A 12663-nucleotide genomic window follows, 5' to 3' on the forward strand; every position below is an offset into this window, starting at 1 on the left:
TGACCTTCCTAGGAATTTACTGTAGGGGTTTCTCTTAGGATTTCTGAGTACACTATCCCATGTGAGGAATCACTATTGTAGAATATACATTTACAGTTTGTATTGGATGTATTATAATAATACAAATAGGGGAGACAAAAGGTCTTTGTTGGTTAAAAAATTAAAAACATGTTGAAAAATTAAAGTAAAAAAACAAAGAAAGAAGATAGGACATATCCCTGTTTATTTCCCTATAACTGCTTGACCTTGATTTAAGGTAAATATAAACAGGGTTCCTATCCTTGGAAGATATAGACAAGCTAGTTTTCTGAGATGGATCAGTTTATGTAAAAGTTACCAGGGGAAATATTATGGAAAAGTGTATTCTTAAATTTTATGTGAGTTACCCGAGGTACCTAGAAGAAAAATCTATATTTTCCAATATGTTAGGGAAAAGCAGATTAAAATAGCATGTTTAGATGCCATGCCTGCATATAATGTGTTGTGCAAATGTGCTATGATTTATAATTATAATTTTATTTAGTATTTTCCCATTTTCTAAAGCACATTGTGAACACCAGTCGGGGGTCCTTTAGAAATCTCTTCAAGAAGGACCTTACAACCAGCTAGTCACACAGGAACACGGGTGTTTGACACATCCATATATTTTGAGGAATTGTACTTCCTAAGCTAGTGCATGGAGATGAGGCAGAAAATATGGATTTGGCAGTGAGTTTGCTGTTATAGAACACCAAAATATATGTTGTTGTTGTTCAATTGCTAAATAGTGTTTACCCATTCAGAACCTTGGGCAACATAGATGAAATAGACTCCGACTCAGTAGAGGGCAGATAGTCATCCTGGCCGTGGACACAGAGTCATAGCATGTAGACATGGAAAGTCCCGCATTGTGTATTGTCTCGTCAGCAGGACATAATGCTCCATCTCTATCAGTGTGTGGACCCAGGAGCTCTCCACTTCAATGCCAGCTCAATTCTCAGACTAGATGAAAACGCACAGCAGGCATCAGATCCAGTCCCGTAACTAGACATTTTAGTGCCCTGGGTGAGACAGGGCACCGACGGCCTACATCTAAGTGGGAGTGACATTTGCCAAGTGGGTGTGGCCAACCTAATGTGGGGGTGTGGCTACCACTTTACTGAAAGAATTCTGTTACACATATTCGCAAATGCATTATATATATATATATATATATATATATATATATATATATATATATATATATATATATATATATATATATATATATATATAGTGGTGGGATTCAAATAAATTAACAACCGGTTCTCTGCCCTAATGACCATTTAAAGTATGCAAAAATATATACCAAAAGTTTCTCCATACCCCTTCACTATTATCATAGACCGAGTAAAGTGTAAATGTAATAATATTTGGCATGTCATCTATTATTAAGTGAAAATAGAAGCGAACCTTTCTCCACTCACCAGATATCTATATTGTAAAAGAGGTGAATACAATATGTGACATATCTATATTAATTTGCAAAACTCTCTTTCCTACTCCAGCCCGATCCCTCTGTTCAATATATAGAATAGTGACTATTCTACCGGGGTTGCCTTTCTATTCCAGACACATCTATATCAGTTAGGTGCAAACTGCTAAGTCAACTATAGCAACCAATCATCAAATTAAGTTGAATTTTGAACCTAACATCAATCTTGGTACAGAAAACTTCCTGATTATAAAGAATAATGAAACTTCTACTGAAAGAAAATATATTACAAGCCAATGTGATAAAGCACCATTTCTACTCAACTTAGTGGAATTATATATCTGAAGAGCCCATCAGTGTTGCTCCCTTATAATTTTGGGTAAGCCACTTTGGGCCTGAGTCATTAAGGAGAGCAAAGCATAAAAAAGTAGTAACTTTGCACCTGGGCAAAACCATGTTGCATTGGAGGGGGAGGTAAATTTAAAATGTGGGGACATATTTATACTTGGGATAGGGCATGTCCTAGATCAACTTTAAATTTCAGTGTAAAAATAAATCTATCAAGTATGTGTGTGGTAGATGAAAAAACAGCCAGTATTTAACTTATGTGTAAAATAATAAACTAATTTGCACCCCTTGTATTTTAACATGGTTTGCCCCGGAGAACTCTTACTCCTTATTTTTGCCTTACTTTGTTTATTGACTCAGGCCCTTTATCTCCAAGTCCAGATTCCAACAATTAATTTATGGTGAACTGAGAACACAATAGAGCCTGGAAATGCTATATGTATGTAGAGCTGTATGTATTCAATGCATTAAGTAGTTCCCTTTAAACTGACATACAAGCCATCATCTTTCTGTATTCGATTACAAATTATCAGGAGCCTCATATTTTCAAATTGCAATCTATGTGACCAGTTCTCCTATTTTGTCTGCAGGTGCACTGTAGACCAGTCACTGCAGCAAATCCTTTTGTCACGATGGGTGTAACAGAAGATACATTGGCCACAGGCATACTGGTTTAGCAATGCTTGCGCAACCTATTGGACATAACTCCCCTTCTCTTTGTCGGACTGACATTACCCCACCACTTCCTGTTCTATCACTTCTCCAAAGTCACGTTCCTGTTCTTTGTCAACCCTGTTATTTTCCTGTGAGCTATTTCAGAAAAATCAATGTCAGACTACAGTTACCAGTGATCTGCATTATATCTGCTCCCTGGGAGGTACAAGACGTTTTTCTCCATGTTGTAGTTTGAATCTCATTATTCCTCTGGCTGTTTCTATTACTTCCAGATTATATTTAAAACTGTGACTTCTACTCTTCAACGTCAGAGGAAGCAGTTTTAATTTATTAAGTTTCCTTTAGTAACAGATAAATGTGGGGAAAATATAATGTTATGGTTCTGTCATGACAGTCAGACTAGGAATATAGAGTGTTTGGTAGTAAACCAGTTTTATGGGCAGACTAAAGAGTATAAAATCATTATAATATATTGTATAATTACACAATAATATACAATATGGACATATATGACTATTTTGTGATATTGGAAGGCAGCAAAGTCTCATGATTTTCTTCCATCAGGCAGACAACACTCTAATATCGTTATTAATAGTCAGCCGGACACTGCCTGTCATCATAGTAAATCTTCATGCTGTATGGACAATGTCATCTATTCAGATTAAATGTAATTAGTGTTGGGTATGTATCTTTCTGGTGGGGTTTATATGCTCTGCAGCATACCTCATGATGTACCTGATTGGTTGGAGAATCATAACAAATAAGGCAGCACCCTGATTGGCCCATGACATTCCTATTATCATAAGGACACCCAGAAAGCTTACTGCAGCAGGACAACTATTAAGGTGATCTAGTCCTTCTTGTGGCACAAAATCCTAAAACAGAAGTTAGAAGTTGATAGTAGTCCCTTCCTTGGCACCCCTGCAGGTAGTGGGTTACTTATCCCCAGGTCATTCCTGCTCGATCTCCAGGTCTCAGTGCCTGGAATATTTTAAAAAGAAGGGCAGGTTGTCGGGACTGTGCTGATTGTAGAAAGGATAACTACAGCTCATCCAGTCACGTGTGTTGGGAAGACTTTCTGCAACCTGGGGAATGTGGCAAAGGTAACTCACTAACTGCTGGGGTCCTGTGGTTTTCCTGAAAAGTACTAAGGGGTAATTAAATATATAAAAAATGAAGGCTATAGTATCACGTGCTTGTTAAGACAATGCTTCTTTCTGTTGTATTATAGTCTAATGTAACTGCTTATTTAAGGTGTGTTTTGAACACCTTTATAAACATAGGGCAAGACATGATCACCTCCACCTTAGAGAAAGTGGAAATCAGCCTTCAAGGTGCTCTCTTCACCTCTTTATCTCATTTAAATAATGTCATCCTGCAAGGAACTACCTCAGTCCACCAAACTTTTCCACTCCTGCAATTTTGGCCCACATATCCAGGCGCTTCTCTATAAAAGCGAGTATATTTGTGTAAACGTAAAAGTATTACGTCACACGGCATTTGCATTTTTGGTCTTTCGTAGAAGTCTTAGTGATCAGTCCACTCATAATATCATGTAAGTGGGGACAGGGTTACAGGTGATAGGGACCGTATTATGATGTGAGAATTTGACAGTGGAACAGAACAAGGTTAGTGATGTGAACTTTCGGATGTGGAAATATTGTGCTGTCCAACAAACCAATGTAAGAAAGAAGATTCATACATCCGACTATTTGAAATTAAAGTTACATACTTATTTTTTCCCATGTCTTGCAATATATTTCTTGGAACATTTTTAAACTGATTCTTTCATATATGGCTCCCATTGTGGCCCATACGAAGATCAGTCATTGCTTCTGCAACCCATTTTCCTATACAACTGGCAACATTCAAGCATTTTTACGTGTGATATAAGCTAGAAACATGTTATTGTATTTGCTTGCTAGGGGAGGAAAAGAAAATATTGCAGTGTTTCAGTTGACAGGATGTAAAATGTCTATATGTTTCCAGGAATAAAGCAGGACAATGTTCTGTGTGTGTAGTTTTCAGTCATCTGACCTTGAGCTCCAGCAGAAAAGTACAATGTGAGGTTTATCTAGCTTAGAAAACTACTGGAGAATCCAGAGCAACGCTACATAAATTATATTATAAGGATAGAAGCATACAAGGAGTTATTTGGACCTTGTTACAAAACTTATATCCACAATAGGTGACATTCAGTGGTTGAAGTGGAAATTTAGAAGTGGTGGTATGAAAAGTGTAGCGGGAATGTAAGTGAATGTAATGTGATGGTTTTACAATGAAGGCAGTAGGAGAAATGGCATATTATGACATAATATATATATATATATATATATATATATATATATATATATATATATATATACCCCCACTACCAACACTTGTGGCATTTATAAAAACAGATCCACATTAGACCTATAATAGTGCTAAATTACATTGTGTGATTCAACTTTATAAACTAAAAAATAGTTGAATCGTTTGATTACTATAGGTTACAACATCTTTTTCTTGACCACCAATTTCCAGAAATGTCTACTTTTGAATAGACTAGTAAAACATTCAATATGCCGCTTATTAATAAATAAATGTCAAAGGTATTTCGCTCCTGTGTCCACATAGAGGATCACCAAAGTAACCAGCAGTCCCAGTCCACATCTGAGTGGACCAGGGGCGAATCTGGTTGGCTGATGACTGCAATCTGACGCTGTGCACTCATCACATAACCTTACTAATCTATGTGTGTGAGCACATCTGATTGTCGGGCACTCATGTCAGGCGACTGGATCGGTGCCTGTACAGGAACTTTAAAATCCATCTACAGATTGGTATCATTAACTGGGTCTGTTGCATGAAATCTCTGTCCATCATTACGTTTTTTTATCCCTGCACACATGCAGATAAAAGACAGGGTATTAATTTGATCAAACACTGCCCCCTTCAGAAGGCCAAGTGAAAATCATTTATATAATAAAATGAGGAACTTTACAAGATCTTCATCATCAAGATTTATTGTGATGCCCGCAACTCGCTTTGGTACAACGTGAACAGGTTGTGTCAATCTGTGTAACTATTATACTGGCAGCGTATAGAAATATACTGATGAGTAGCATTTTTTTTTATTAATTACAATATTTAGCCGCACATTTGTTTGAGAATGGTAATTATGCTACATATTCTACACACATAATGTAAAACATCTGATAAACAGGGCAAAATCCTCTTTGGACCCACGTCTGCCCCGATTTGTGCAAAGCACATGTTTGGGTAGCAAGTAGGTGGCACTTGCAGGAGTTGGAGCAGGGAAGCCGTTACTTGTATAAGTATATTTTTCAGAGCAAAAACAATCAGATCGGTGGAGTGTGACAGAGCCAGGAAGGGAGCATATTTAGGTACAGTCCTTGCTCTGTGGAGACTAGCGCTGCCATTTCCACTTTAAAAAATAGTTTTGAGGTCTTTGAGTCTCGCCCTGTACTTTTAATGGGACCCACGTACACCTCCCCAAATTCCAGCAATTTCTTTGTTGTATGTCATTGTCTTCCCACAAAAAACAACAGTCCACCTTCATCCCTAGTCAGGGACGGGTATTGTAGTGTTAATGCAATAATATAAATAGAAGGAGGATCTTATCTAGCAAAGATCTATCTACTATGTCCCAGGGTGGCATTATTTACACAACAGAAGAATATAAATCACTACTGCTGACTAAAACACAATCCTGTCTACACCCCACAAGCTTGTGACTATGATCTCTTCTGTCACGCCACTTGGAGGGACTGTGGTCAGTCGGGCACATATTGTCATATTTGGTAGTCATGCCCCCCAAAATATCAGTTTTCTGGGATAATGTGGGTGCTCCGGTTTTCTCCCACACTCCAAAAACATACTGGTTGGTTAATTGGCTGCTAACAAATTGACCCTAATCTGTATGTCTGTCTCTGTCTGTTTGTGTATGAATGTTAGGGAATTTAGACTGTAAGCCCCAATGGTGCAGGGACTGATGTAAGTGAGTTCTCTGTACATCGCTGCGGAATTAGTGGCGCTATATAAATAAATGGTGATGATGAGAATAATAAATGTGTGTGACTTGCTGGCCTCGCTCTTGCCATGCCTTGTTGTTAAAGATCCCTGTACCTTCCTCCTTTGCCACCATCTGCAGGATGCTGACAAGCACTCAGTTAAACTGGCGTCCCACGTCTCGGCGGCAGCCAAATGCCTCACTGTCACGTCTTGGAAACGAGTCTTACACTTGGTTTCCAGCCCGCATGGAAAAAAATACTTATTACCTTTAAGATAAGGAAAATAACTTCACTCAGGTTTTGGCTCTGTGGCTCTTCTTCCAAGGTCTTTTGGCTCGTCCCGACACCCAGATATGAATGTGGGACCTTACCTCTCCCCCTTTATACTCTCTACTGTACTTATTTCCCCCATCTTTATATTACTTATCAATTAGACCGCTTAACCCATGTGCCTCACAATTTATATATAGCTTTGGGCACCACAGTGGCGATCTCTTCTCACCTACCTCCCCCCTCCCCATGTATCTATACTATATTTTCTCCTATAAGTTTCTTGACCTCTTTGTTATATTGTGAAAGATTGGATTCTCTGACCTTGTTTTTTTTATTGTTTTTGAATCCTACTAAATAAACAAAAACAAAAAACAAACATACTTGTCTGCCATCTTCCCCAGACTTTACAATACTTCAGGACTACACTGAGTCTTTTCATTTTATAGTCCTAAAACTAATTTTGTTGTGTGGCTTTATGCGATGGCAGTTTCCCACTGTACCTTCTTTTCTCTCATTTCAGTATCCTAAACCTGAGACTATGTCATATCCGTGGCTACCATTGGCATCTTCACACTTGCTAGAATGTAACTCTTGACAATTTTCCATAAGAGTGTACCTTATCTACCTCCCATTATGATTGGAATGGGCAACCAGGTTGGATCAATTGAACCAGTTATTTTACTGCAGATCCAATGGAGGCCATTGTCTGTACATACATACATACATACATACATACATACATACATACATACATACATACATACGTACGTACGTACGTACGTACGTACATAAGCACACGTAGATCTCAGAAATCGACCAACTGCATTTTCTACCAGCACCGATCAAATCTGATCAATCCTTATGGTGACTAGGACGGCAGGTCACTTTGTGCCCACTCAGATAGCAATTTGCATCAGCTTTAGTATAAAACTACCACATTTGGCATCCAAATGGCTACATACATGGTCAGAGTAAGAAGCCAACGCAAGGGGTGGCGACTGCTCTACCGTTCTCGACAGCCGCTTGTCTTTGGTTATAACTTAGTGAGGCAGGACACGGTAACCCCTTTATTTCTATTTTAACATTAGCTGATTTATTAAAATGCTATATGTGTATTAATGGGAACCACTTCTTATAACTTTAACCTGGAAACCAGAATATTCATTGATTTTTAATATTTTGCAGACAATATAGTAAAATATACAACCCCCTGATGATGACATTAATGAGCTATCACTTCTTGTCTCATGAGCCATTGTAAATTCTCAGAGAAATGTACCGCTCCTATAAGATGTCACATTGAAGCTTGCACACGCTGCTTGCATTAGAAAGACATGGCTGCCTGGCAACACTGCTAGACAGGGATAAAAGAAAACACTATTGTGTTGGACAAAAATGAATCTTATCACATGCTACACAGCACCTTATGAACACGCTGTCACTGCTGCCATCTAGTGGGCACACAGTGTCAAATACGTAGGTTGCCTCTCCAAGCGCTCTCAGTGAAGCCCATGCACAAGGGATAATACAAAAGGGTGTATGGAGATTTTTATTTATTTTTAAAAAAATAAATAAAAAACAAACAAACTTCCATTCTCAGTTAATCCCATTTTCATTACAATTAAAGTCAAAGTGGCTCTAATTTCTTTCATACTCATTGTTGGGGAGATTTAATTCAACATTGACATGATGTTCAGGCTGAAAGCTCTGCTTATTTTTCCTGGCTCCCCCTACAGGAAAGCAGAAAAATGAGCGCAGATTCCCTTACCGTAATAGCCGACAATGTAGCGATGTCCAGCGGCACATGGCTGCAAATTAATATTTAAAATTAAATGTTAATGTTTAACCTAAATCAATTGTCCTCCTTCATACAGTAAATTGCATTAACTATTGACAGAGCAGTAGTTCAAAAACCTCCAGCATATTACCACCCTCTACGCCAGTGTTGGCTAACCTGTGACACTCCAGGTGTTGTGAAACTACAAGTCCCAGCATATCCTTCTAGCAATAAGCTGCTATATATTGCCAAAGCATGCTGGGACTTGTAGTTTCACAACACCTGGAGTGTCACAGGTTAGCCAACACTGCTCTACGCAGTTCACATAAGACTTGCATGTGTTCTTTCTATACTCAATCAACCCTCTGACTCCTGACCAACATTGCTGTGTGACTGGATCATACAGCCCACTAAAACTTTTTACCTTTGCAATCTGGCTGGACCAATATACAGTATTTACCACATAGCAGCCTACTCTCTGGGAATGTCCAGGAGACTCACGAATTTTAGGGAGTCCTCTCGGACTCCAGGGATAGTGAGGCAACGTCCCGGTTTCTAATCGCCACCTATAGTAAAGTGGTGGAGGGCGGTGCTTAGGACGCTAATCTCACGTCATCGTGGCCCTGCCCCATGCTGTAATTGTCCAGAAACAATGATTTGATGGTTTGGGGCAGGGCTACATGAAATGACCCATCAGGCCCCACCCCCAACACACCCACCTCTCCCTGATCTCCTGGAGGAGTCCTTGCCAATATAGGCAAGTATGACTTAACCTCATGTATGAAACACCTATTGTCCTACAGATTGCAAGCTTGCCAGCAAGGACCTCCTACCTCTTTGTCTGTCTGTAATACATAGTCTCATTTTATTACGGTGTTATTCCCAATTCTAAAGCGATATGGTATATGCTAGCACAAAATAAAGAAATTAATAATTTTTTTTGGTCAGAACGGGTGGGGCCTGTGTATCACACAAGCAGAAGTGCGTGCATGTGTCCGTTACACAGAAGGCACTGTGTGTTGATTTAAACCTTCACCTCTGGTGTTCCAAGCCCCAACCCTTGCACTCCAAGCTCACTTGCTACCTGTGAAGGTCCTCCCATTTTACTGGCGCCTCTGGAGGAAATCCCACCTCAACACCAACTCGTCCTGTCTTCCCATTATGCTGCCCTCTCTCTCACCTAACATACCTCAAAACCCTTACCTTCCCCTAGTCCAACAACTCCTGTCACCTCTGCCACTAGCAACTCCCTTCTGTGCCCTCCACCAGCTCCTCCCTTAAATCGACTGTCACAACATCTCCTCCATATGGTTCTCCCGTCCCCCACCACCTTTGCTCCGGTCACAGAAATACAGGTCCTCTTATTCCTCCACTTTCCCTCCCACCTCCTCCACCTCTGATGCTTGCCAGCAACACTTCAACCTGTCCCTCTCTACTTGCATCTTTAACCACACCTCTCTGCAGCTACTGCCCCATATCACTACTCCTGTTCCTTTCCAAATGGGATTCTGCCTTCTTCACTCCAAATAAACTGCTAAGGTGACAAATAATCTAATCTTGGCTAAATCAAAGGGCCACTTCTTCCTACTCTTGCGCCTTGACCGCTCTGCCATCTGACAGTTGACCACCGTCTCCTCAACACCGGCACCGTCCTTTCCTGGCTTACCTCCTATATCTTTGATTGCGCCTTTTCCTCAGACACTTGCTTCACTCCTCTTTGTTTACTGGTTGGGGGGGAGGGGTGGTCTTCCAAGGCTCTGTTCTTGGCCCATTGTTGTTCTCCCTTTTCACCACCTATCTTGGTCAACTCATTCACTTTTTTGGCCTTCAGTATCACCTCTATCTAATCTATCTTCCTCCTCTAAACTCAACTGCCTTTCTGCTCTCTCCACTTGGCAGGCTGAAAGCAACCTCATCAAATACAAAACAGAGTTTGTAATTTTTCCACCTCCCATTCCTCTCAAAGCTGATTATGTGACCCTCTGCCTATTACCCATGCATTCTGCCTGGGTGTCATCACTGACTCTGCCCTCAACTTCACTCTCCACATCCAATCTTTTGCCCAATCCTGTCACCTACACAACATTGCCAAGGTTTGCCCTTTTCCTCTCCCTGGATGCCACCAAGACCATTGTCCATGTTCTTATCTCCTGCCTTGATTATTGCAATCTCCTCCTCTCAGGCCTGCCTTAGAGGCGTCTGTCCTAAATGTGGCACAACGTCTAATCTTCCTCTCCCATAGTGCTTCTTTTCCCTACATTGGCTTCCCATTCAATTCAGAATACAATTCAAACTGCTTACCCTCATCTATAAAGCCCTCTAACGTTTCCCCCTCATATCTCTGAACTGGTCATTAAATACTCTTCTATACACCCACTCCTTTCTGCCAGTGGCCTCTCCCATCACCACCTCACCCCTGCAGAACTTTGCCACGCTTCTCCCTACCTCTGGAACTCCCTGCACTGTCTGATCAGACTCACCCCCAACTTCCAATCACTCCCTAAAAACTCACCTCTTCTTGCTGGTCTACTCTGCCCTAGCCTATGACAAGTCCCTCCTCACGCTCCCCCTGTCCATTCCAAACGTTCCTCTTACCGCTAGCTTGTTAGTGGCCACAAGCAGGCCCCTCTCTACTTCCCATCTCCTGTCCTCAACTCCTTGCTCTCCTCTAAAGCTTTCTGTAGGCCTTCTGCTATGGTCAGTTCTCTTGCTCTAATATTTATTTGTATTGTTCCATTTGTGTATTGCTGACTATACAGTGCTACAGTATCCATGGCACCTTCTAAATAAATAATGACAAGTGTTCTGTGGTTCAGGAACTCCGGCAGCTCTCTCACAACCTGACAGCACAGACCACTGCAGCACAGGGAAACCTGTGCCCTTATCAAACAGCACTACCTAACCTGAGCAGCTAACTGACCATTTATTAGTAGTCACCATACAGAAGGAGACTAGAGAAGCTCCAGAGATTTCCTTCCTGGCAACCTCAAGATTGAAGGTTACTTAGCGCTGGGCTTAAAAGGGACGTCAACAAAACCTGCATGGGCCGCAAAAAAGCCTTTGGCTTGTTTATAGGGAGCCCTTGATTCTATAGGAAAGTCACCCTCCATGATGATCTGAAACCTGTATAAAAGAGCTATGAATAACATTTGTACAAGTCTGCCTGTAAAATTACAAACATTTACATAGTGCACATCTTTATTACACCAACTCACCTTGGGCAGCAAATCTGGCCACTTTTGTTATGACAAGATGTATGTAGACTTCAAGGGAGCATTAGACACTATGGGCTGCTGCTCCACATTTTTCCCAGTTTGTTCGGTAGCCTCTGGCTTATGTCAAGTAAATAAAACTTTTCCGCTGCCACCATTTTTTTTTAAAATAATTAAATGACATAATGGAACATTATAAATCTAGATGGCAGCTCACACACAGCATCTAGAGATGGAACTGATACAAGTCCATATATATTACCTACTCATCCAATTTAACCCCTTTCATCATCACTATTTATATAGCGCCACCAATTCCGCAGCGCTGTACAGAGAATATTTGTCATTCACATCAGTCCCTGCTGCCCCATTGGCGCTTACAGTCTAAAATTCGCTAACACACGTTATTTTATCAACAGCCAATTAACCTACCAGTATGTTTTTGGAATGTGGGAGGAAGCCCACACAAATACAAGGGGAGCATAGAAAACGCCACACCGATAAGGCCTTAGCCAGGAATCCAACTCGTGACTAGTTCTGTGAGGCAGAAGTGCTAACCACCGAGCCACCCTCATGTCCAGAGGCATTTTAACCCTTTTGGGACCTAAGTAAGTTTCAGAGTTAAGTCACGCATAAAGCCATCTTATTATTTAACCTACTAAAGTCAAGTTGACGGATATTGTTTTTAGGACACATAGGCCATTTTAATATATTATTTTTTTTTTTTTAAAACAAACTAAACAAATACAAAACAAAATGCAGCCAATCCGTGTTCTATGCCTTTTCAAAGGGTGTACGTTATCCCAGATATCCCCCTAACTTTATTCTGTAACTTGTAACACTCGTAAGGATGCCAAAGATGGTTATTTTATTACAGGTGTTACCTATAATGCATTGTATAGGTCTTCC

At 40.4% G+C, this 12663-nt stretch overlaps 1 long non-coding RNA gene across 1 annotated transcript in view; it reads left to right on the forward strand.

Annotated features, from left to right (window-relative positions):
• LOC142097545 (uncharacterized) overlaps positions 1–4486 on the forward strand; it is a 28356-nt gene extending 23870 nt beyond the window's left edge. The window contains exon 7 of the long non-coding RNA XR_012678206.1: positions 2392–4486. This is a non-coding gene — a long non-coding RNA (uncharacterized LOC142097545). The remainder of the gene's footprint in view (positions 1–2391) is intronic.
• Positions 4487–12663: the final 8177 nt, after the last annotated feature.

Source organism: Mixophyes fleayi, chromosome 7, assembly GCF_038048845.1.
Source record: "Mixophyes fleayi isolate aMixFle1 chromosome 7, aMixFle1.hap1, whole genome shotgun sequence".
Lineage (NCBI taxonomy): Eukaryota > Metazoa > Chordata > Amphibia > Anura > Limnodynastidae > Mixophyes > Mixophyes fleayi.